This window comes from Choloepus didactylus, chromosome 9 (assembly GCF_015220235.1).
Source record: "Choloepus didactylus isolate mChoDid1 chromosome 9, mChoDid1.pri, whole genome shotgun sequence".
Classification (NCBI taxonomy): Eukaryota; Metazoa; Chordata; class Mammalia; order Pilosa; family Megalonychidae; genus Choloepus; species Choloepus didactylus.
In genome coordinates, this window is record NC_051315.1 from 96,461,998 (window position 1) to 96,488,158 (window position 26,161).

A 26,161-nucleotide genomic window follows, 5' to 3' on the forward strand; every position below is an offset into this window, starting at 1 on the left:
ATGTTAATGTAGTGATTTATATTAATAGATATCCAAATATTGAACTATCTTTGAATTTCTGGGATAAACCCTACATGGTCATGATACATTATTCTTTTAGTATTCTATTTGATTTAATGTGTTTTCCCCCTTACACTCTTAATATGGAAAATAATCTACTTTCCTTTATAGTGAAACATTCCTGTGAGTTGGGCAGGGATGATTTTAATTTCCATAGCCCCTTAACAGATTGAGAAACCGAGACAAGATGGTAAATGATGTATTAGCCAAGAACAAATAGCAAACAAGTGACAAAATCTGTTCTGGCCCAGGGATTTTTTCCTCTACTCTCCCCTAAGAAATTTGTGTTTCCAGTAAGCAGATATCTAAATCTCTACATAACTCAGATAACTTCGCAATTTTTCACATAACCTTCCAGTAAGGTCTTGAAAACACAGGATTTTAATTTCACCTAGGTCATTAATACTGTTTAAAATCCAAATTCCTAATGATCTCTTTTTCTTATTCCCTGCAGTGATAGTTGTCATGAAGACTTTTAACAATCACGGGACTTAGGGACCAATGTGTGGTGGGAGTGGGAGGAGGTGAGAACAAGAGAGACCAGATGGGTGGCTGAGCCATTAGCTGAGCTAGAGGACACTTGAGGAGGAGCAGATTTGGACCTGAAGCTGGATAGCCTGGTCTTAGAGAGGCTTGATCACATTGGTTTGAATTGCCAGGTATGAAATCCACAAGGCAGCTGAAAATACATTCCTGGAACTCTGGAGAGAAGTTGGGCTGGACATTTGGTACCAATTTATGGATGGATGATACCACTGTCTTGGCAATGGATGAAATTTGTGAGGAGCGAGGAGAGAAGAACATGAAATGCCAATCTTTCTATGGCTAAAGGAAGAGAAGCCAAGAAGAAACACAGAAAGAAAAGTCAGAAAGGGAAGTTGAAAACCAGGAGAGGGCAATATCCTCTACGCCAAGGGAAGAAAAGGATTGTGCTCCCTCTCCAACCCCAACTTTTTCTTCTCCAGGCTTCTGTGGCTCACTGTCCACCCAGCTACCCAAGTAAGCAAACAGGAGTCTTCTTTGATTATTCCTTCTCTCTCACACCCCCATACAATCCCTCTGCAAATCTTATCGATTCAACTCCTAAGTGTATCTGAATTTGTTCACTTCTCTCTCTCCTCATTGGCAATAGCCTTCTCAGTGGTCCCCTTGCTTCTGATCTTGTGCCTCCATTACCTAAGCCATTCTCCACGTGGCAGGCAGAATGCTTTTTCAAAAACACAGATAAGTTCATGTTATTCTCCTGCTTAAGACCCTCCAATGGTTTTCCATTGCACTTCTGCAGGGACACAAACTTTTTAGCAGGCCTAAATGGGCCTACCTCTGGCCCCTGCCCAGCTCTCCAACCCTGTACCTCTTCCTCGCTGACTCAATCCGGCTGCTCTGGACTTCTTTCTATTGGACATGCCAAGTCCACTCCCCTCTGGGCCTTTGTCCTTGCAGCCCCTCTGTCTAGAATGCCCTGCCCCACACCTTTGCAAGCTGGCTCCTTTCTCCACACAGGCCTCAGCTTGCACAGCTCCTCCTCAGAGAGGCCTTCCCTGACCACTGCATCTAATTAGCAGACCCTACTCCCAGTTTCATTTTTCATAGCATTTGTCACTATCTGAAATTATATTGTTCCTACTAAAAAGTTTGGGTCCCTCAGCTCCGTTGCCGCCCAAACTTATTTTGTATTTATGACTAAGTCCTGGCACTAAAACCAAGGGAGACTCTGGAAAACTTGGAAAAAGTCCAAGGCTGAGGACAGACGTGAGGGAGATGGGACTTCTCACTTAGCATACTTGGACCAGATATTAACCACTGAAGATGGAGCAGGGTGAACTGTGGCAAGTTCTAAGTAATTTGAGCTAATTTTCATACAGCACGGAATTTAAAATACCAAAATGGGGTTTCAAAGAAAATGGTGAAATACAAGTCCTCCTCTATAAATATTCAGATGTAACAGAGAAGTTAGAGTGGTTGTAGCAAAATTGGAAGGAGGGGGCCTGGACCGGAGGATCCAGTCTTGAAACAGCCCCTTTTAGACCTGATTGAGGTCATCTGGAACCAGGTATTTATTTAGCAGTCATCTTGCGCCATCTATAGGTCAGAATGTCTCATTGCAATTACAGGATAATCGTGCCCTTCATTGTGCTGCTGGTGACTTGATCTTTTTTTTTTTTTTCTTTTTCTCTTTCTTTTTCTGGGGCAAGTGCGAACACAGCCCCCCCACTAGCATAAATTATGCAACTGAGGTTTCCACATGTGGGGAAATCACAGGGTTCAGCACATTTGATTGTAATGGATAAGCCGTGCTCTGGGGAAACCAACTTGTGATCATGGTATCTCCCCTGCCAGGTAAGTATTGATTTGATATTATACCTAGTCTCACCTTTCTTTTACTGGTGAAAGCTGTGTGTGGAGCACGTGTATGTCGTTTTCATTTTTTGTGATTTTTTTGGTTGGTTGGTTGGTTTTAACACTGTGATTGTCAACAATTCCCTCTTTGGAACAAGGGGAGAAATTTTGCTTTGAGATGTAGACATGCATGAGGAAGTATCTGGAATCCCTGATTCTATTTGCTAATGTGTTTCTATCGCCAGGAAATCCTTCCCTCCACAGTAAATGACCAAGACGTCATTTTAAAAAATCCTGTGGTGCTTGCATTTTCCCACAGTTTGCTGGAAAAAGGAAGCAGACCAGGTGTTGGAGCATTTCTGCTTTCTATTGTTTCATGTTTTGTTCTTACCACCAACTGGTGAAGGAAAAGTCACTGACTGAGACAAAGGTAACCCGTAAGTGCTGTGAAGGGCGGGGCAGGCAAGTGGGCATTAGGCATGGGAAATCAGGGAGGACTTATTTGCAGATGATCCTGGGTTTTAAAAGAAGTGAGGGTCACAGGGAAACAGGGAAGAGCTGATGGAGAACACCACCCATTTTCTCTGCCTGTAGCTGTTTTTCAAGGCTGCTTCATGTACAAAGAGGTGACTTTTTCATAAGCCTACCTCAAATCAAGCTTCTTTCCTTTGGCTCTCCATGATCTCCAGGTTTATCTCACCCACCTGCTTCTGTGCTAAGCTCCCTGTCCTTCTCTCTGGTTCAACCTTGGTGGTTCCATTCAGTTTCTGGAAAGTACCTTTGCATATGTGGCTCCCTCTGTCTGAAACTCTCCATATTCTTCATCCTTTAGATCTTAGCCTAAAAGTCACTTCCTCAAGGAGGGTTTCCCTGATTCCTTAGATGAGGCCAGATCCCTGTCATACATACTGTGCATCTCATTCTTATGTCCCCTTTGGATAGTTCATCATTACTTGTCTGACATCTGTCTTCTCTATATTGCAAGTATGGGACCCTGCCAATATCCCCAATGTCCACTAGAGGAATATTGGGGGGTGGGGGGAGGCAGGAGGAGGAAACCGCAGCACAATTTTGCTTGTTGCAATTATTAGGTTTTCTTTGAAGGTTTATTTAGAAGCCAAGATAAAGGTGACCAAATGTGCCAGTCACCAACTCACGATAAGACTGGAAAGGAACTCTGTGGGTGCATTTTCCTAGCACAGCAATGGGGTGGTGAGCCCCTGTTTTCTGATTTCACTCTGGTCCTGTGGGGAGAGGAGGAGGCAAAACTTGGGAATGAAGGCTGTGTTTTCACTCCTGCTTCTGAGGATGGAGTAGAAGGGTGACTGACTAGAGGGTTCCCTGGTTTGGACATAACAAGACCACCACACTGAGGAAAGCAGGGTGGGAACATTTCTCTTTCTACTAATTGAGAAAACATGTTTCCTAGAATGCAGGGGAGAATTGTAAAGAATAATTATGCCCACAGTGCAACCCTTTAAAAAATATGTAGTTTTTTCCTATGGAAGATGAAAAAGAGCAAAGGCTAATTCTCCTGAGAGGCTAATTTTGCTAAAGTATTTGGGACGAATTGGAGGGGATCCATCCAGAAATAGTAGTGTCAGGGATGGAAGAGAAGCCATGAAGCAGGAGTCTGCAGTGTGCTAGGGGTGCCCAGTGGAGTGGCTGGGCTCTTGGGGACACACAGCTTAGCAATTAGAGGGTCTAGATGGTTCTGGAAAGCTGTCCACAGTATTTTGCAGGCAACCATGGCCTCTTGTGTCCCAGGGCCATTCATGTATTCTGTCAGCATTATCTGAGGTTCATGAAAGGATTGCTTTTGTAGCCAGCAGGAAGCACCTGGTTTTGCAAAGCTGGGACAAAATAGGAGCTGGCGTTTGCAAGCAGGCCTGGTAATTTGACCGCTGGTGGCCAAAGAGATCTGAGAAGGACAAGGGCAGAGGAGAGCTCTTAGGTCTTGATCGTTGTGCTGTGATTATGATGGGTTTTCCTGGGTAAGGGGGTCAAGAAAAAAGGAGACCCAAAGACATCCCTTTTGGTTTCAGGAATCCCTTATAGACTCAGAGAGGCTGCACAGAATTGGCTAAAACCTTTGAATCCAGTCTGGCTGACTCTGTGATCCTTATTTTGATAGAAAATGCTAAGTGTTGGCTTTAAGGAATAGGCATTGGGTTTGTGCTGACTATACAACATCTTGTGGGTCTCCTGAGACAATCTTTCACCATCAGGTAGCAGGTAATGTTGTAAAGCCCTTCCTTGAAAATAACCCTAAATCTGGCCCTTACAGTTGTTGTCTGAAGAGTTGCCTGGGGGGGCCTGAGGCAGTGGATTAGAGCAGTGACCTGGCAGGAGGGAAGCAGGGTCTTACTCCCAGCCCCACCATTCTCTGCTAAATCAGCTTGGATAAGTCACTTCACCCACCTGGAATCCATCTTACAGAGCTAACATTTCTTCCATCTCCAACATTCTACAGTTCTATGACCCATTAACTGGAGGTGGTGATGTGGCTTCATGCCAGAAAGCAAATAGAGGTATCTTTCCTCATCCCTCAAGAGCCAGGCAGTGATTTATTGGACAGTGGCCTCCTGAGAATTTGCATTTAACTTTTTCCATTGGCAAAGGAAAGACAAAGTAAACTGGAACCTGGACAAAAAGACAGTTCTCTGCTGTGGCACTTTTAGGACCATGTCTAGTGGGACCCTAGTGACCAAGTGATCACATCTTTCCCTGGATGGAGCCCTGAATGTCCAACAGGGACCATGTCCAATCTTGGGAATGAAATTTTTGGAAAGGTGCTCTTACAGACTAAAGAAATTTTCTGGAGCTTCTGCCAAAATACCCAGGTCATGGGGCTCTGGGTAGAGTGGGCAGCTGTGGAACAAGTGAGTTGTAGGCTACCTATTTCTAGAAGAGAAGGTCTACACTGTTACCCCAAAGGCCTAGAACACAAGGACAAAGAATGTGGAACTGTCTTCTCTTCTTTAGGAGTTCCTTTTCTGGGGCCTGACTGTACTAGGACAATGAGTGATCTCTCGGAAATGATCTGTTCCAAGGACTCATGGAGGAGAAGCCAGGCAAGCTGTAGAAGAGCTGGATGCCAAATACACGGGTGCTGTGGGGAGTCTGAGGGATCTGAAGAACCAGAGTAAGGGCAAGTGTGAGTGTCAAGGACTTAGTCTAGTCCCCAAGCTTTCTGTGGGGCCGCTATAGATCTTGTCCAGGCTTTCATGGCACTACACAATGGGGTGGAGATTGCAGGGCTAAAGGAGAGCTTTAGGTTCCTGTGAACACACTGTGTCTGGTCCTGCTGTGGGAGTCACACGTGGGTGCCAGGCCTGCCCCCAGACACAGCCAGCCACACTCCCAGGGGTCTAGGGTGAAATCTTATTTGTTCACATTTCTGTTCTTGGGAATTTGTCTAATTTGGAAAGAGACTTCATTGAAATCTGCCTTTATTTGTATTCTCAAACCCATTGTGTTAAACAAATTAGAATAAATTATTTCCTTCTCTTTCAGCTGGCATGGACACATCTACATCAGGGTTCACAATGTCACTCCAAAGGCACTTGCTGAGGAATCTTGAAGGAGAAGGATTTTTCTGAATTCTCAAAGAAACATGTATTTTAAACGGTAAGTTCATCTAATTGTTTTCTGCTTTTGTGAGTTTGTAATCTATGGGATAGATTGAGATTTTCTATATCCAGAATACTCAACTATTTAGAATGTCTGGGAATTTATTATATAAGTACATAAGGATTGCATAGATACATCTTACCCACGTAAGATAATAAGCTCTTTGATAGCACTTGGGATGTTTTAAAAAAATGAGATCACCTTGTTAACTGAAAATATTTATTAAAGGAAGTATCAAAAGGATGTGGGATTAGGAATTAATTGGAATACTGTGTGAGCACATGACACAACATTTTTGAAAATGTATAGATAGTGAGGCCTGCCTCTAATGCGTGTCTGAATCCTTGACAAACTTCACACAATGCTCTCTATATGTTAAACTCATGCTAAAATTATGTTGAATTAATTTCTTAAAAGTAAATAGTCTAAACCACTTATTTAAATACCTTGAGAATTAAGTTAACAGGAATGTAAGCATATTCAAAACAAATTGAAAAACCCAAGGGAACACAGATTTTCGATTTGTGGTTTCAAATATTCACTGTCCTGGGCGCCTAGTGCTTGCTCTCTCATGACACGTCAGTACAGTTCATTGCACTGATTTGCTTTCTTTTATGCTTCACTGAACATGGAGCGGTTTGTACTCGTCTGCGTCTCCTGACAGCCCACTCTGCTTCCGCTGCCTTTTCCAGGAGGCTGAGATGTTAAAAAGCCCCCAAATGTGTTAAAAAGCTTTCTGGTGGACGGTCTGAAGCAGAAGGAGGTATCACGGCTGGCTTTATCCTTCCCAGAGGTGGTAAGAGCCCAGCTCCAGCTTTCTGAATGTTTTATTTTTCCCCCTTACGCTCTCAGAATCTATCAGGATTCTTAAACATGGGCAACACAGACAGACTCCAGCTGATTTAAACTCATTTATTAAAAGACATTGAGTTGTTCATAGGACTGTTAGGAGAGTTGGGGAACCAGGGCTGGCGGCTAGGACGGCAGAGCACAGCACCAAAATCATGCCACGGAATGGCCTGGTGAGGACGCCACTGCTGTGGTTCTTAGCAGTTGCTGTGGCTTTTGGCAGGTGCTGTCTCTGCCGCTGACACAGAAGCACTGCTGCTCCAGGTATAGGATGGGGACAGCCCTGCAACCGCTGCTGCCATAGAAACACCATCTTGCTGCAACTGCTGCCACCTCTAGAAAGGATCTCAGAGTCGCTGTTGCTTTGTGTCACAAGCACCTGATTCAGATTCCAGGGTCTGTGTTTTTGATTGGTAGGTTCTGGATCACATGACCATTGTTCTAGTTTGCTAATGCTGCCGGAATGCAAAACACCAGAGATGGATTGGCTTTTATGAAAAGGGGGTTTATTTGGCTACACAGTTACAGTCTTAAGGCCGTAAAGTGTCCAAGGTAAGACATCAGTAATTGGGTACCTTCACTGGAGGATGGCCAATGGTGTCCAGAAAACCTCTGTTAGCTGGGAAGGCACGTGGCTGGCGTCTGCTCCAAAGTTCTGGTTTCAAAATGGCTTTCTCCCAGGATGTTCCTCTCTAGCAAGCTTGCTTCTCTTCAAAACGTCACTCATAGCTGCACTGAGTTCCTTCTCTTTGAGTCAGCTCATTTATATGGCTCCACTGGTCAAAGCCCACCCTGAATGGGTGGGGCCATGCCTCCATGGGAATATCTCATCAGAGTCATCACCCACAGCTGGGTGGGACATATTCCAAGCAAATCTAATCAGCACCAAACTGTCTGCCCCACAAGACTACATCAAAGATAATGGCGTTTGGGGGACACAATACATTCAAACTGGCACAACCATAACTACCTGCAAGGGAGGCTGGGAAAGGTAATATCGGGCACTTTAGCTGTTACAGTGGAAAGCGGGCTCTGCGAACCACGAAGATTCACAAGAGAGGCAACTTCCTAAATACAGGCAGGAGGTTCAAATGGTAGGCAGCCTAAAGGAATGACAACTGCCCATGATATGGACCAACTCATACCAACCCCCTAGAAAGATGACAAAAACCTTGCTGTATACTGGTTGTTAAAAACCAAACCAAACCAAACCAAAAACTGACAATAGAAACCATGTTAACAAAGAGACATTTTATTCCTTTTTGCTTACTTTTGAAGCATCTCACTATTGAGAATTATTTCAAATGTAATTGTTTAAAGTTTACTAGACTAGGAGCTTACAGCTTCATCCAAGTATCTTCATTAAATGAGTTTTGTTTTTTCCCTTTTCAGAAGCTTGCCACAGAATTGGATTGGAATGGATTTGTTTTGTCCATTCATGGAAATATCTAATTTGTATGTAGGGATTATGTTTCTAGAAATCTCCAAACTGTAGAGCTACAGTCCTTAAAACCTCTGAGAGGATCATGAGGTTTCCCTTAACCCAGTTTAGCCAATATCTCCTTGGTTTCATAAGAAATCAGGAGTCTAATGGGCCACCTCTACTGAAACGAAAAGAGGTGTCATATCTCACTGTATTCGCATTGTGTCTCTTTGTCACTGAAGGTTTCCAGTTCATTTCGTTTCACTCTTCTACAGAAGATCAGTCTTGGAGTGCAGGGCATGTGACATATGGGTGAGAAAAGGAGAGAGTGAAGTGGCAGGAAGAATGAGAAGCCTGGGAACAGAGCTCCCTGCAGCATATTGCTTAAGCAATCTTGCACTCCGGAGAGCACCCTCCCAGCCTAAACCCTGCTGATGTGGGTTCATTTATTTCAGATAGTAGTTCAACACAGTCCAACACTGCTGCAACGAATGAATTAGGGACCGTTCTAATATGAGTTTCACCTTCGCATTGACAACAAGTCTTGATCAAGGAAGACTAGGGACTAGATAAATGAGGTAGAAGAAAATCACCCAACCTGTACACTTAACTCACAGCTTTGTTTAATTAATTAATTAAGCTATGGTTTTAATTAACTAATTATTTATTTAATTCTGTAACCATTTACTAAAACTCTATTATGTATTAAACTCTGTACTAGGTGCTGTGCATTTATTTCCTCGTTTAATAGTCTCTGTGACAACCCTACCCTAATGAGTAGCTCTAAAAAGACCTGTTTTTTTTTTTTTTTAATTCAGTTTTATTGAAATATATTCACAATCCATACAGTCATCCATGGTATACAATCAACTGTTCACAGTATGATCATATAGTTATGCGTTCATCACCACAATCTATTTCTGAACATTTTCCTTACATCAGAAAGAATCAGAATAAGAATAAAAAATAAAAGTGAAAAGAGAATACCCAAACCATCCCCCCATCCCACCCTATTTGTCATTTAGTTTTTACTCTCATTTTTCTACTGATTTTTTTTCAATTTTTTAACTTTGTTTATCAAAAAATTAAAAACAAACAGGCAAACAACAACCAAAAAAACCCCACAACATTTCAAACAAAGCAATGGATTAAGGAAAACAAATAACCTAAAATAATTACTTTGCTTCCAATATGTTCCTACCATACCCCAAGAAAATTCATAAACCATGTCCAAACAGAGGAGTAAGAAAAACAAATAATCTAAAATAACTACATTGCTTCCAACATGTTCCTACCGTACCCCAAGAAAATTAACAACCCCTAAGAAAACAAAGGAATAAGAGAAAAAAAAACCTAAAATAACTCTATTGCTTCCAACATGATCTTACTATATCCAAGAAAGTTTACAAACCATAATCATTCCTGAGCATTCCCATAACATTGAGATTACCCTCCATAGTTTATCTGTTAAAAAGACCTGTTTTAGAAGTGAGGCTCAGAGTGCTTAAGTGGCAGAGCTAGAATTCGAATCCTTATCACTCTGACTCCAAAGAGGTTCTAACCACTGTCTCGCATGACTTTTTGTGCTCTGGATACTGAAGTGTCTGGCAGACAGTTTATATTCTCAGTGGTGGCTGGACATCAGAAAAGAAAGGAGCGACATCACCAGGCAGTGTGATCTATCCTATAACAACGTTATGCACAGGAGCCCTGAGGAGAGGGATCTAACCCAGCCTGAGACCTGCGGGAGAAGAAGTCAGACTGTGAAATTCTGGAGAACTCCAGCGTTTGGAATGAAGAGGGCTGCAGAGAGTGCAGAGTGGGTAGAGAGGTAGAGAGAGCCATGCAAGAGTCATCCATGGAAGCAACAGAGGAGAGAGTTTCAAGGACTGTTTAAAGAGAGACAAATTTCAACAAAGGTAAGGGTAGACTTGTGTCCCCTGAATTTGGAAATTCTGTGATCTTAGCAAGAGACATGGATGACAAGGCTGGAAACCAGACTGCAGTCAGTTTGAGGACTGAATCATCCGAAGGAGGAGGTGGTATGTTTCACACACAAGCATGGCCTCCAGGTTGGAGTTTGGCAGCTTTTACCCCCACTGTCCATAAACACTTTTGTGAGGCTCTGCCAGGGAGCAGTATAGCATAGGGCACACAGCAACCTCCCAGTAAGGCCTGCCATGTTGCCTTACTCTGATGTGCACTGGCTTAGGTATGGAGTTAGGTCAACATGCTTGACCAGTGAGGCGGCCTTATATAGTCAGATGAGCAACATCTGTTTAATGCTTTACATGTGCCAGGTGTTCTTCACACTGCATATATTTACATATTTGCATGTATTTTCTCATGTGATTTTCATAAAAACCTTACAGTGTAAGTACTATTACTATTATGCTTGTTTTTCTTATGGGGGAAACAGAGATATAGGATAAAATACAGGCAGTCTGAGTCCAGAGCTGAAGGCCCTAACCAAGAAGATCTGTGGCTCCTGTACGTTCACCATTTACCAGCCCTGGGCACAGAAACCTGGGTCTGTTTGAGTTCTCTGGGCCTCAGTGACCTAACATGCAAAATGGGGTATTTGGAGCAGCTCTAACATTCTCTAACATTCTATGATCTGATGGTTTGGACCAAATTACACTCTAGTCCTGTGGCCCAGCATTCACCTCCACAGAAAAGTCAATTAGAAGTTCAGTCAAGATCGGTAGTCAGGACCAAGAGAGTGTCTTGAATATGACACACAACTCCATATTTTTCACAGGCAGTGGCTTCCCAACCAGCAGTTGAAGGTGAATGAGAGCCCTGGGGATGGACACAGGGCAGTGGTGAAGCTTGAATAAAGGTTCTATTTCAGGCAGGGTGGAGGTGGGGTGAGGAGAAGCCACCTGCTGCCTCTGCCCCATGTTATTGCTTCTGCCCATTGGCTAGGATGTGAGGAGAGCTGGGGCTGCATGTTGGCCAACACGTATTTTGCTGAGGAGAAAAACCAGCCACCACCACAGCTGTTGAAGGGTTTAACAATGCTAAGGCTGCCACTGGGTATGTGGGACTTTGGGCAATTTTTTTTTTTTTTTTTTTTTGTGGAGGGTCCTACCTATATACCTACTATATATTTTGATTAAAAAAAATTACAAAAATTCATGGGCTCATGTGAGGCCAATGTGATTTATCAATGAAGATTTAGAATAATGGGTAGAGAAAAAATACTTATGTATTTATTTATTGTCAAATTAGTGCACATGGAGATTCCTGTTCAGGTATGGGAACCATCTCTTTGGGGTCTCTATTGTTAAATGTGCTGTTCCTAGCTCATTTCTTATCTTCCACCACAAGGAAAAGATAGTAGTGCTTTTATTATGCAGAGTAATGCCTTGGTGCTTCAGAACCTGTTTATATTGAAACAGTATAGATCTTCTGGCCTCTGCAAGTCCCTAATTCTATTTCTTTAATGCTAATCACAACATTACTCATGATACTGCATCATCCATCAGCTGCCCATGAAATCAAAGTACGTGATTGTGCTTCACTGAGGATGACCACAAACCAAGTCTTACCCAGAGGATGCAGAGAAATGCGAATGATAATTAGTTTTCTGGTTATGTTTAGAATTTTATAGCATAATGTGGAATAACATATCTTCCAACCCTGTCTTCCCTTGAACATTTTAGGTCATAAAAGTTTCACATTCCTAGAATGTGATCTCTTTCAGTGCCACCAGCAGGGAGGAAGTATGAGGGGCCCATGGGTACATCGAGAGGAGTATTGTTCCGGTTTGCTAATGCTGCCAGAATGCAAAACACCAGAAATGGACTGGCTTTTATAAAGGGGGTTTATTTGGTTACACAGTTACAGTCTTAAGGCCATAAAGTGTCCATCAACAAAGGGTGCCTTCACTGGAGAAAGGCCGCTGGCATCTGGAAAACCTCTCTTAGCTGGGAAGGCACGTGGCTGGTATCTGCTTGCTCCCAGGTTGGGTTTCAAAATGGCGTTCTCCAAAATGTCTGCATCACTTCCAATGGCCGTCTTCAAAATATCTATCTCAGCTGCAGCTCCTGTCTCAGCTCCTGTGCGTTCTTCAAAGTGTCCCTCTTGGCTGTAGCAAGCTTGCTCTTTCTGTCTGAGCTTATATAGTGCTCCAGTAAACTAATGAAGGCCCACGCTGAATGGGCGGGGCCACACCTCCATGGAAATACTGAATCAATAGGTTCAAACCTATTCCACACTAATACGTCTGCCCCCACAAGTTTGCATTAAAGAATATAGCTTTTTCTGGGGGACATATTATATACAAACTGGCACAAGTGTTCTCATTCATCTAAGGAATATATATTCCAAGTTTGGGATAGCTGAAGTCTGACCCAGGAGAGCATGATGTCATCACGTCATTTGGAGGCAAGAGAGGACATCAACTGGAAGGGGCTTGTTAGTGGGACACTAGAGGTGGGGGTGGGAAGATGGACAAGCTAAAGTGACACGTGCCTGCACCCCCACTGCCCTCAGAGGAGGCTGACTGTGGTCAGAACATGGGCAGGTCAGGGCCCACACATGGACCCACAAATGTGGCTCAAGCCCTAAGGTTGGCAGTGGACTGTATTCATTTTCTGTTGCTGCCATAACAAATCACCATAAATTTATCATCTTAAAACAACACTCATTTATTGTTATCTCACAGTCTTGTAGGTGAGAAGTCCTAGCACAGCATGGTTCAACTAGTTTCCTGCTCTGGGTTTCACAAGGCTGAAATTCAGGTGTTGGCAGAGCTGCGTTCCTTTCTAGAGACTCTGGGAATGAATTTGCTTTTTAGCTCATTCATGTTGTTGGCAGAATTCAGTTGAATGTGGTTGTAGACTGAGGTCCCTCTTTCCTGGATGACTGTGGGCCAGGGGTTGTTTTTAGCTCCTACAGGCCATCTACATTCATTGGCTTGAGACCCCTTCCTCTGTCACCAGCAGTAGGTTGATTCTCTTTCATGCTTTGAGTCTCTGTGACTTTCCCTTTGCCTCATCTCTCCTCTGCTGCCCAACTGGAGAGAGTTCTCTGCTTTCAAAGAATCATGTGATTAGATTGGGCCCACTTGGTTAATCCAGGGTAATCTCCCTATTTTAAGGTCTGTAACCTTAATTACATCAGCAATGTCCATTGTGCCAAACAGTGTAACATATTCAGTGGTTCTAGGGATGAGGGTTCTAAGCCCTGAACTCATCTTGTATCTGATGTGAGTTAGTTTCACCCCAAATTGGCATGTCAGACCCATACTGGAAGCCCAGTATTACACGACCATTTGAAGGAGATACCCCACAGGCTGGCAGATCCTCTCTATGTGTGGCTAGGGGGGTTGAGGGAAAGGGGCAGGGTAGAAGTTTAGAGGGTTGGAGAGTGTCCCCAAAGGGAGAATCAGGAACTGGGGATAATGTACATCCTCACCTGGATGGCACTACTAATTCTGGTTGTTCCTAGGCACTAGAAGGGGACTTAGAACATTTTTAGAAAGGCATTCCCAAGTGCAGGAGCCCCTGAGATGCAGGTCCAGACCAGGGTAGGGGCCCTGCTTGCCCGAGTCTAAGGACAAGACAGCACTGCTTTCAGCAATGCAGCTTGTAGATACATGATCAGTGCCTAACTTTTACTCTTCTTGTAACATCTCTATAGAGTGTAGCTCAGTGTCCTGTTGGGCAGTGGTGTATGGGGGAGCACACCAAGGCTTTCATTTCAGCCAGACTAGAGTTCAAGTCCTGGGCATACCCCATATTGGATGGATGATCTTGGACAAGTTACTTTATCATGCTGAGCCTCAGTCTGTTCATCTGTACAGTAAAATGAAGACAATAATAATGAACACTGGCATTCAAAGGGATGACAGAGAGCATGGTTATTCTATGCTCACATCTGCCTATTATTATTTCCACCTTTTAATGTTGTGATGATCAAATGAGATGGCACTCCATAAGTTTCAACAACAGGCAATGATTGAGCCCAGTAGTGAGCTGGTAATTGTTTAACAACTGTTCCACGAGGAGGATGATTTGCAGGGTTTACTGAATTCCGTGGTGTGCATACTCCTGCCATGACTGATTTTAAACTACCAACATGGCCTCACGGAATGAGGAGTTGGGAATAGAGGCTAACAGTTTGGCTTTGAAGAGCAGGTAGGAGCTCCACTGATGGAGCTCTTACTATGTGTTAGGCTGAGTGCTGGCGAAATACAGCAATGGGTGTGAATGGAGCCTATGGTTCTCGTGCATGCAGATGTTTCCTTCTCTAGCCAAAAGTATGAGCCTCCAGAATACTTTGCAAATAAGATGTAATTCTAGGTAGAGGAGCATGAACCCAGTGACCTCTGAAGGTGTCTCTCAGCTGTTGCATGAATCAGTGGAGGAAGTGTTATTTCTGGCTTCTTTGCAAGCCAGCAGTCTTGTTTCCACAGAGCTGAGTGGGGTGTGATTAAAGCCAGAAATGCTGCTCCTCTCTTTGGTTTGGGGTTTGGCCGTGGTGGAGACATTTCATTTCCTGGAGGCCCACTCAGCAGTCCTGGGAGGGGAAGGTGCTGCTGGTTCATCCATCCATCATCGTGGGGACCGAATGATCCTGGTGAGAACAAGAGTCATTTCTCCGTCTAATGAGGTCACACCCCTAACCACACCCACATTTCACTCTTCCAGGTTACTTTGGTGATACCAAGGATTCCATTATTACTGGCATCCGATATTTCTGACTAGGAAAGCAATTTAACTGCTCTCAAAGTGGTAAAATCGGTTTTAAAGGTTAAGAAAGAAGCAGATTGAAAAAAAGAATCTACATAGAGTACTTGGAAGTATGTAAACTGGTAAAACTAAAGAGGGAGAAATAGGTTGCGTCTACCCCAACATCTTAGTCATTGAGCTCATATACTGTAAGTTGCTTTATATAATTTCTCAGAAGGCAATCTCTTTCCTTAGGTTAAGTTACCAAATAAGGTGATATTAAGGGACAAAAAAAAGCACAATGCAGGCACTGTTGTTACTGGTGTTTAAAAAGGCCCCTAAAAATAAGGTTAATATCTGCCTTGCTTAAATCTGTAGCCAACTGGAATTTAATAGAAAACCTGGGATCCTGGTGGCATTCTATTTTTTTTTTTTTTGGTGGAGAAATTTATAAAAATTTATTTCAGATGCTTGAGATTATTTTATTTTTATCAGATTCGAAAAATTAAAATATGTATTTTATTTTAATTTAAGTTAAATACCCGAGCTTAAGCTAAATACCTGAATTTTCGAATAAAGGGCAAACTCTCAGAATTTCAAAATGTAAATATATTTATATATAATACAATATAAATAGAAAGAACAAATTAAGACTCAAGGATAGTTGGAAAACGACTCAGTTTATTTTTGTAACCAGCATGGGCATGGAGTGTATAGGTGCCAGGTGGTTTGTTTCCAAGTTTTTCCGTTCTAGACAACTAACTGATATTTCATGTGTCAAGGATTTGGCATTACCGGTTAGTTTCAACAATAACTTTTCCATTTATTATAAAATAATATATTCTTTTCAAGGTTGGAGCTTTCGGGTTCAGGATAGCATATGTGCAATAAACGTCAGATCAATATTTTGCTCCAATTTTTGTCTCATCTTCCATTTTTTGTTTGACGTCCTAAGAAAATGCTGCTAATTATAACTATTAAAATACATAGAAAAGCAAAACATTTACTGAGTGTATTTACTGTACAGGTATTCTTACTCTGTGTTGCACACTGAGTATACAGAGGCTCAGAGAGGCTAAGTAATTGCCTAAAGTCACACAAGGAGGGAGAGCAAAGATTCATACTCAAGGCTATCGGGAGAAGTATCATGGCACAATTTTGAGAGCATGGGTATTGAAGTAAAGGAAAATGCTTAAATCAGTCAATCCTTTATGTTAGGAGATGGTTAAGACTGAAGGTGATAAACATAGATAATCAGAAGGAAAAGAAAAATGGCTTTTTAAATTCTTCTTCACCCTACCCATGGTAGTATGTTGCTCTTATACTTCCCTGTATGGTATAAAAGTGGGTTCCTTGACAAAATACTCCATTCCAGCTTAGGCAACCAAGAGAGGCTTTTTGGAAGAAGTGGTATTTGATATGGACCTTTAAGGATGAAAAGTTATTCTAGAAGTTGGTCTATTTTGACAGATACGTATGGAAACAGGAAGCACGGACTGAGTTATGAGGTTAGTGAGTAGTATAAATTCACCTCAAAACATTTAAAGATGTTATAACAAATGGCATTTTAAGGGGATATTGTTTTAGCCTTGAATTTTAGGGTAAAGTGTTTGTATTTAAAAATTGTCAATTATTTCCTTTTCCTACAAACTTAATAGCAGGGATAGGGTGGTAGTATGCAATATGATCAGACGTATATATTTTAGATATTATCTGGAAATATTTGTAGGGTGGTTTAGAAAAAGGAGAAGCTGAAGATAAAATGATCAGGACTAGGTTATGAGTAGATTTGCCAAGTAAAATACAGGATTCCCAGTTAATTTTGAATTTCAGATCAGCAAAAAAAAAATTGTTTTAGTATAAGTGTGTCCCATGCAATATTTGGAAAACGTATTCACTGTTTTTCCTGAAATTTATATTTAATTGAGTGTCCTGTATTTTTACTTGCTAAATTGGGCAACTCTGGTTGGAGTGTAATAGTCTAAGAGGTAACAAAGAACCAACCAGGGTGCAGATGAAATTGACAGAAAGGGATGGTTGAGTAGGAATTAAGGAGGTAAAATCAGTAAGACTTGGCAACTGATAAGAGAAAACGGTGTGGCTTGAAATACCGTAACGTGGGAAGATAAAATATGAACCAGAACCTAGGAAGGTAGTTTTCAAATAGCAAATTCAAATATTTCAAGGGGAAAAACATTTGGCTAACTTGACATGGAGCAGGAGTTCTGTGAATTGATAGTCTTGATTAGGGTAATGACAAACATTTAAAGACATTATTGCAATTTTTAATTAAATTGAATTAAATATTTAACACAAGCTACTTTCTTTGAAGAATAATTAACATTTTAATGTATTGAGCAGTTTAAATATTTTATTAATAGTATTGGGGCTAGAAGTCTCCTCTCTCATGACCCAGATAAATGAAAGCTATGGTTTTTATTCTCCCAAGGTATTTAAAGTTTACCCTAAATGAAACAACAGCTGTGTGTTTCATTTCTGGTGAGAAAATAGTCTACGAAAATGAATCTGTTATCAAGCTGGGTAAAATAAATTTTGCCTCCTAACCAGTAGGGTTAAAAGAGTGTTTTATAAAATCCTGCATTATAATTAGCCAATATTCCCATGTTATCTTAGTATGGTAGACTGGGCCATTGTGTCTTGTCAGATTTGTAGATACACCTATTTCTGAACATATCTGGGTATCTTTTAAATTACAAGATGGTAGAAAAAATGAGAAATTATAAAGATGTCTCTAGAGACCCTTTAAAGCCCATTTTAATTTATCCAATAAACATTTTTACGTACCTATTATGGACCAGAGTTTTGTTTGTTTTTAAACCAATTACATGCAAAGAAGGCAGTCTGTCTCCTCATAATCTTGAAGAACAAATCAATTATGGAGCAATTAAGCTGGAATACAAGCTTCGGACAAAAAAGCTATGTTTTCTCATTTCCTCTGCCACCCCTACCCCAAACTCAGCTGTAGCGAGGCAAGGCACTAGCCTCCTATATATGCCAGGGCCTAGTTAGGAGACAGAAACCACAAGAACTATTTGAGCAGAGAGAATTTAATATAAACAATTGTTAACCAGGCATACAGCTGTTAAGGAGATAACTGAAAAGCAAGAAGAGAACCTTAAGCTATTGTGGAGGTAGCAACTGTAGTTACCACTTCTAGGGCTGGAGAACAAGAGGACGAGGCTGGAATTACTAAAACTTAGAAACTTACAGGAGGGACCCTGTGCATCTGGGACCCAGACTTCTGAGGAGGAGGCTCTAGGCGGCTGGTGCTGGTTTTTCTGGGGAATCGAGTAGTGAGCAATGAAGCTGGTTCCGCAAGTGTTGGAAAAAGTACAAAGTGGATTCAGGTGCTGCTGATGGAAGGAACTGCCGCTGCCAGGATGAAGAAGTGAGCCTGGGGGGACGTTCACACAAACATGGAGCAGACAGGAAAGGGCAAGTCCTTTCGTTCTGTTTCAGCCTGATAGTCTCCCTGTAGCACCTTCTATTGGGAGAGCTCAGCACGGATCCAGTAGCCAAAAATAGATGTAGATGCCCAGTCCCAGCCTCACAATGCAGGGTAGAGAAGAGTCAGTTTGAGCTGAGAGATAATAACTTCATAATTGGCATACACCCTAAATGATTCTCCTTAATCACCTCTTGCCTTCTCCTGTGGGACCTCCACCTGCACCAGAGTGATCTTTCCAAAGCTCTTCAAAGCTACAGAATAATGGCCAAGATCTTTAACACCACCCACAGCCCTGAATGATTTGACCCATGAATGCATTTTCATCCTTATCCTGGACCACTATCTCCGTAGCCATGTTCTCTTCTCCTTCTGGGGCTTTGTACATGGTACTCTCTTCCCCCCACTTTTTGTCTAGTTGTGTCCTTCACATCCTCGAGCTCTCAGCTCAGTCATGCATAATTTCAGGAAAGCCTCCTTTGCCCCCTAGACTATATACTGTTGTATACTTCCATGGCTCCCTTGCACCCCTCATGATTTGTAACTGGGTTCTTTTATTTGATTCATGTTTGTCTCCCCACTAAATATTTTTTTATTTTATGCAATTTTATTGAGATACATTCCCATCCCATATAATCATCCAAAGTGTACAATTAATTGTTCACAGTATCATCATATAGTTGTGCATTCATCACCACAATCAGTTTTTGAATATTTTCATTACTCCAAAAACTAAAAATAAGAATAAAAATAAAAATAAAAGAAGAAAAGAACACCCAAAACATCCCATATCCCTCCACTCCCCCTATTTTTAATTTAATTTTTGTCCCCATTTTTCTACTCATCTGTCCATACACTGGATAAAGGGAATGTGAGCCACAAGGTTTTCACAATCACATATTCACACCGTATAAGCTACATAGTTATACAATCATCTTCAAGAATCAAGATACTGAATTGCAGTTCAACAGTTTCAGGTATTTCCTTGTAGCTATTCAATACATTAAAAACTAAAAAGGAATATTTAAATAATGTGTAAGAATAATCTCCAGAATGATCTCTTGACTCCATTTGAAGTCTCTTAGTCACTAAAACTTTATTTTGTTTCATTGCTCTTTCCCATTTTGGTCAAGATGGCATTCTCAGACCCATGATTCCAGGTTCAGGCTCATCCCCGGGAGTCATGTACTATGTAGGGGGGAAGGCAGCAAGTCCACGCACCGACTTGGCTTGGAGAGAGGGGCCACATCTGAGCAACAAAATAGGTGTTCTGGGGGTGACTCCTAGGCACGATTATAAGTAGGCTTAGCTTCTCTTTTGCGGTAACAACCTTCATAAGGGCAAGCCTCAAGATCAAGGGCTTGGCTGACTAAACTGATAGTCCCCAATGTTTGCGAGGATATCAGGAATTCCCCAGGTGGGGAAATTTAATATTTCCACATTTTCCCCTAGTCCCTCAAGGGGGCATTGCAAATACATTTTATTCTCTTCCCATCACTCAGAGATGCATCGGGGCTTCATGCTGACCTGTACACACCAACCACATGTCACTCCCTATTCAAAGTTCCCTGTAATTATAGTGTTTGAATAAACTGACCATACAAGTTGAATTGTATTGTGTGCTACAGAAAATAAAGATTTTGCCCTGAATAAATCTCTTCCTTTGGTCTCATACAAAAGTTGAAGTTTTAAAAACAGTCAATATCAACCTTTACTGTTTAGTCTGATTCACCTTAGTCCTAATCAAATCCATTTTGTTCATATCTCTAATTGAAGTTTGATCTCTTTTTCAGCTTCTTTAACAGTTGCTGTATGGGGTAATGCTGACATTCATAGCTGTTGGACTCTGGCTCTGAGTCTCAGGTGTCACACAGATACCCAAAGTTCCAGGGGGCTGATCAGGTTATACACAAAGAGCTCAGGATCTTAGAATTTAGAAGTAACCATTATAATTCATGAGTAGATGTGACTGCTATAAGCGCTTACAATCTAGGAAACTGTATAATAAGCCTTTCCCTGAAAACATGTGCTCTCATATTCAATTCTTAGAATTTTCACATTATAGTTAGTTCATATTAGTGAGGTGTTATAATGTCTGTCTTTTCATTTCTGGTTTCTGTCACTCAACATACTGTCCTCAAGGTTCATTCACCTAGTTGATACCTCACCACTTCATTCCTTCTTGCTGCTGTTCAGTAGTCCATTGTATGTATATATCACAGTTTACCATTCCATTTATCAATTGATGTACCTTTAGACCACCTCCATCCATTGAAAATAGTGAATACAGCTACCATAAACACCAGTGTGCAAAAGTCCCTTCATGTCCCTACTCTCAGTTCTTCCTAGTATATACCCAATAACAGGGTTGCAGGACCATATGGCAACCCATACTTAGCTTCCTATGGAACCACCACTCTGCCCTCCAGATGGACTGCATCATTCTACTTCCCCACCAACAGTGATTAGGTACATCCCTTTCTCCACATTTTCTCCAGTACTTGTATCCCTCTATTTTTTAAACACAGTTTTAGTCACACACCATACAATACATCCTAAATAAAAAATCAGTGATCCCCAGTATAATCACTTAGTTATGCATTCACCACAACAATCTATATGAAGACACTTCCATTTCTTCCACAAAGAAAGAGGAAGAGGAGAAAAAAAAGAATAAAAAATTTAAAAGATAGAAGAAAAATAAAAATAAAATAAAATACAATGAAAAGATCATACAACAACAACATCAAGAACTCCATACTTCTCCCTATATCCCCCTGTTACAGACATTTAACTTTGGTATATTGCCTTTGTTACAATTAATGGAAGCATATTACAATGCTACTGTTAACTATAGACTCTAGTTTGCATTGATTGTATTTTTCCCCTCACCATCCAAATTTCAGCACTTTGCAATGTTGATATTAATTTGTTTTCCCTCATGTAAAAACATTCCTATATTTGTACATTTAATCACCACCATTGGCCATCTAGGTTTTGCTAAGTTATATGCTGTGCTTCCTGGATCTGTAGTTTTATGTGTTTTGTAAGAGATGGGAAATTTTTCAGTCTTTATCATCTGTCTTTCCTTCTGGTGTCCTACATGCCCCTAGCCTATCTCTTTTAACCATACTCACACACTCATCTTTGTTCAGAGTACTTACAGTTTTTTGCTACCATCACACAATATTGTGCTATCCATTTCTGGATCTATACAATCAATCCTGTGGAACATTCTGTACTCCTTCAGCATCAGATGCCCAGTCTCTAACCTCTTTTCTGTCTCCTCATAACCTTTAACTCTCAAAGTTGCTCATTAATGAGAGTTCATATTAGTGTGACCATACAGTACTTGCCCTTTTGTTTCTGGCTAATTTCATTCAACATAATGTCTAATGTCTACCATTCTGTCTTTTGGATTTTATATGTCATATCATATTTTATTTTTATTTTTTCTCTATCTTTTTACCCTTACTGATAGTCTTCATTTCTACACTCTTCTCCAAACCTCTCTCTCCTGTCTTTTCCTATGCACTGTAGTGCTCCTTTTAGTATTTCTTGAAGAGTAGGTGTATTGTTCACAAACTCTCTGTTTCTGTTTGTCTGAAAATATTTTAAACTCTCCCTCATTTTTGAAGGAAAATTTTGCTGGATATAGAATTGTTTTGTCACTGTTTCTCTTTCAGTATATTAAATATATCTTACCACTACCTTCTCACCTCCATGGTTTCTACTGAGAAATCCACACATAGTCTTATCAAACTTCCCTTGTATGTGATGAATTGCTTTTCTCTTACTGCTTTCAGAGTTCTCTCTTTGTCTTTGACATTTGACAATCTGATTAGTGTCTTGGAGTAGGTCTACTTGGATCTATTCTGTTTGGGGTACGCTGTGCTTCTTGGATCTGTAGTTTTATATGTTTCAAAAGACATGGGAAATTTTTCAGTGATTATTTTCTCCATTATTGTTTTTGCCCCCTTTCCCTCCTCTTCTCCTTCTGGGACACCCATGACATGTATATTTGTGCACTTCATGTTGTCATTCAATTCAATGAGACCCTGCACATATTTTTCCATTCTTTTCTCTATTGGTTCTTTTGTGTGTAGGATTTCAGATGTTCTGTCCTGTAGTTCATGAATCCTTTCTTCTGCCTCTTCAAATCTGCTGTTATATGTCTCCATTTTGTGTTTTCCTCTCTTCTATTGTAACTTTCATTCCCATAAGTTCTTCCAATTGTTTTTTCAAACTTTTGAGTTCTTCCTTATGTTCGCCCAATGTCTTCTTTAAGCCCTTCATCTCTTTAGCCATATCTTCCCTCTACTTATTGATTTGATTTTTGAATTGATTTAGCATATCTGTTTGAACACCTTTAATTAGTTGTTTCAATTCCAGTATCTCATTTGAAGTGTAAGTTTGATCCTTTGACTGCTCCATATCTTCATTTTCCCTAGTGTGACATGTAATTTTTTGTTGTCTAGGCATCTGGTTTCCTTGATTACCCAATCAGATTTTCCCAGACCAGATTGTCCTAGGTATCAGAAGGAAGGTATGATCAGTATCAAGTTTCCCTGAGGATGAGACCCAGAAGATTGTCAGACTTTCCTGTGAATTCTCTATACTCTGTGCTTTTCCTGTCCTGTCCAGCAGGTGGTGCTTGTTAGCCCACAGCATCCCATTGGTGTATAGAGGTGCAGTGCCTTTAATTCTCAGCAGACCCTGTCCCTGCCAGGGACCAAGGGTGAGTCAGAAATCAAGCTTAAGCTGTTGTGCCAGTTTGAATGTATTATGTCTCCCCAAATGCTATTATCTTTGATGCAATTTTGTGTGGGCAGATGTATTAGTGTTGATTAGATTCAAAGTCTTTGATTGTTTCCACAGAGATGCAGCCCACCCAACTGTAGGTGATAACTCTGATTAGATAATTTCCATGGAGGTGTGGCCCTGCCCATTCAGTGTGAGCCTTGATTAGTTTACTGGAGCACTGTATAAGCTCAGACAGAAAGAGCGAGCTTGCTACAGCCAAGAGAGACACTTTGAAGAATGCATAGGAGCTGAGCGAGAGGCTGCAGCTTATAGAGCAACATTTTGGAGATGGCCTTTGAAAGCAGACTTTTGCTCTGGAGAAGCTAAGAGAGGACAAATGCCCCAAGAGCAACTATGAGTTACATTTTTGAGGAGCTGCAGCTTAGAGAGGAACATCCTGGGAGAAAGCCATTTTGAAACCAGAACACTGGAGCAGTCACCAGCCATGTGCCTTCCCAGCTAACAGAGGTTTTCCAGATGCCATTGGTCATACTCCAGTGAAGGTACCCGATTGTTGATGACATACCTTGGACACTTTATGGCCTTAAGACTGCAACTTTGTAACCAAATAAACCCCCTTTATAAAAGCCAACCCATTTCTGGTGTTTTGCGAAAAGGCAGTATTAGCAAACTGTAACAGCTGTTTCTGTTTTGTTTTTTTTTCCAGGCCCTACAGTCTGCATTTTCTAAGGGAAGGTTACCACTTGAGCTGGGCCCTGTCTCCCCCTTTTCTTAGGGAAGATACACCCTTTAGGGAATTATCTCCTTCACTTGACTTCTTCCTTGTCTCCCTGACTATCTTAACTCCACCCTTGCCTGGGTCTCAGCTGACAATTGAAAATACCTGAGCTTTCTCTAATGAGCTACTTAGAATGAGAGAAAAAAAAAAAAAAAAGAAAGAAATCCCCTTTTTAGAGCCAGTCAACCAGCCCCTCAGTTTCACCAGTCAAGAGCTGGAGTTGCTACCCAGTTCTATGTGCCTTTTTTCCTGTGGACACAACCTTTTTCCCATATTCTGAGTTCAGGCAACTCCCAAAGCCTCTGTATGTATGTATGTATGTATGTATGTATGTATGTATGTATGTATGTATTTTTTATTTTTCCATGAGCCCTGCCACCTGTCTGCTGGGAGAGACCTCAGGATTCCTTTTCTGCTTACTCTGGGCTTATCTGTGCACATAGTTTGTATCCTGTAGTCCAAATTTGTTAATTAAAACCACAGTAGGAGCTTGGTTGAGCTACCTTCCCTTGCTCCTAGTAGAGGCTGCTTCCTTTTCCCACAGGGAAGTTTTCCAACTCAGTCTCCCATGCCAGTGGGGGAGGGGAGTCAGCCTCTGCCATTTGAAGGCATTACTTATAGTTCTATGCTAGTTTTTGGCCCTTCCACCCTTCCTAGACTGGTGTACGATGTGTGTCTGGTTATGGATGTCCCCTAAACAGCTGTTCCAGACTATTTACTAGCTGTTCCTGGCTGTTTACTAGCTGCTCTAGAGGACTAACTAAATTCCACACCTCTTTACACAGACATCGTGCCCCACCTCTACCTCCCCACTATATTTTAAGCAGCACGAGTGTAGGGCTAATTTATGCTTTGCTTACCACTATACGTTAAGTGCCTGTAAGTTGTCTGGCATTTGGTAGTACTCAGCAAATATTTATTATGTGAGTGAATGGCTAAACCAAATTGTTTTGTGAGAATTAAGGGTTTATTATCGTAATTTAGGATGCTATTGTTGCAAGTAGTTATTTCATTATAAAGAAAAAATAATTGGTAAGTATCTGAGGTGAGTTGAGCCTGGTGAAACATCAAGTGTGCTTTTTGAAGGATGCTTCTGTATTTGCTCTACATCAAACCATGAGACCTGACAACTTATGTTGTTGAAAAGTCCCTAGGCCTCTGTAGCCAACGTGTACCAATGAGGTCTCAAAGACTCAGTCCCCTTCCATTGTCTTTCTGGGAACACCAGGGCGGTATCTTATTGGAGTTCACCGGAGTTCTCTGCCTGCCTCACAGCTGTCACTCTGCTCTTGGGGTGGGAAGGTCAAAGTTAAGTTTCCCTCCTAACTGCTCTTCTCTGAACTGCAACTCTCCGCTTCAAAAACAGGTGACTCTCTGTGTGGCTCCTGTCCCCCTCTTGCAGATCTGGCCCTGCCCACCGTCTCCTGAGTCATTGCTGCCACCACTTCACTGGCCTTGGGGTTGCTGCTTTCCTTTTTACCACTCTTCCTCTTTATGGACCTGTACAGTTTCCTGAATTCCTAACAGAAGAGGTAAGATGAAGTGGTAGTATTTAACTAGAATAGTAGAACATAATTGCAAACAGAGTTCCTCTGATAATTGATTATGAGAAATGGATACTCTTTAGAGCTGACCCTGAAGAAGCTGCTCTCTAGCTTCAGTGTGTCCTCCACACTCAGCTATAAAACTGCTCCCACCTAACTCCATCATCTGGCAGAGACTATCACATCTCTGATAGAAGCATTCTAAAAATCTGTAGATTTTTCAGGATCCAGGCCCAAGACACTGAGTCCCAAACAGTGGAAGGCTTTCTTTTTGCAACCCCTTCCAAGGTCAAGTTTCCCTTTTCTAGATTGGTCTCTTTTTAGGATGGAAGATTAGTGGGTACTTTCCTTTCACGGGAGGTCACCTCTATCCCAAAGCCAATTACAGATAATCACAACAGAACATGAGGCAGAATTCTAAGTATATGGGACGTGTGTGGGATGTGTATGTGAGAAAATTCCAAAAGAAAAAGACAGCTTGCTTGCTTGCTTGCTTCCTTCCTCCCTCCCTCCCTTCCTCCATCCCTCTTCCTTCCTCACTTCTTCCTTGCTTCCTTGCATTCTTGCTTTCTTCTTGCTTTCTTTCTCTCTCTGTCTTCTCCTAAGTCTGGGTTTACTCAGTCT

At 41.5% G+C, this 26,161-nt stretch overlaps 1 long non-coding RNA gene and 1 other non-coding gene across 6 annotated transcripts in view; one reads left to right on the forward strand and one right to left on the reverse strand.

Moving 5' to 3' along the window:
* Window positions 1-2,245: 2,245 nt before the first annotated feature.
* On the reverse strand, window positions 2,246-2,408 carry LOC119545076. The gene has a single exon (XR_005219052.1). It is a non-coding gene; the product is annotated as a U1 spliceosomal RNA (small nuclear RNA).
* The window catches only part of LOC119544823, a 29,382-nt gene continuing 5,538 nt past the window's right edge, over window positions 2,318-26,161 (forward strand). Inside the window, exons 1-4 of one of the 5 annotated variants that reach the window (XR_005218930.1) lie at window positions 2,318-2,400; window positions 5,917-6,030; window positions 6,668-6,829; window positions 25,396-25,525. This is a non-coding gene — a long non-coding RNA (uncharacterized LOC119544823). Of the gene's footprint in view, window positions 2,401-5,441; window positions 5,558-5,916; window positions 6,031-6,667; window positions 6,830-6,885; window positions 7,296-25,395; window positions 25,526-26,161 lie in introns of those variants that run through there. The other 4 variants (XR_005218929.1, XR_005218931.1, XR_005218928.1 and 1 more) reach the window with 4 other exon arrangements.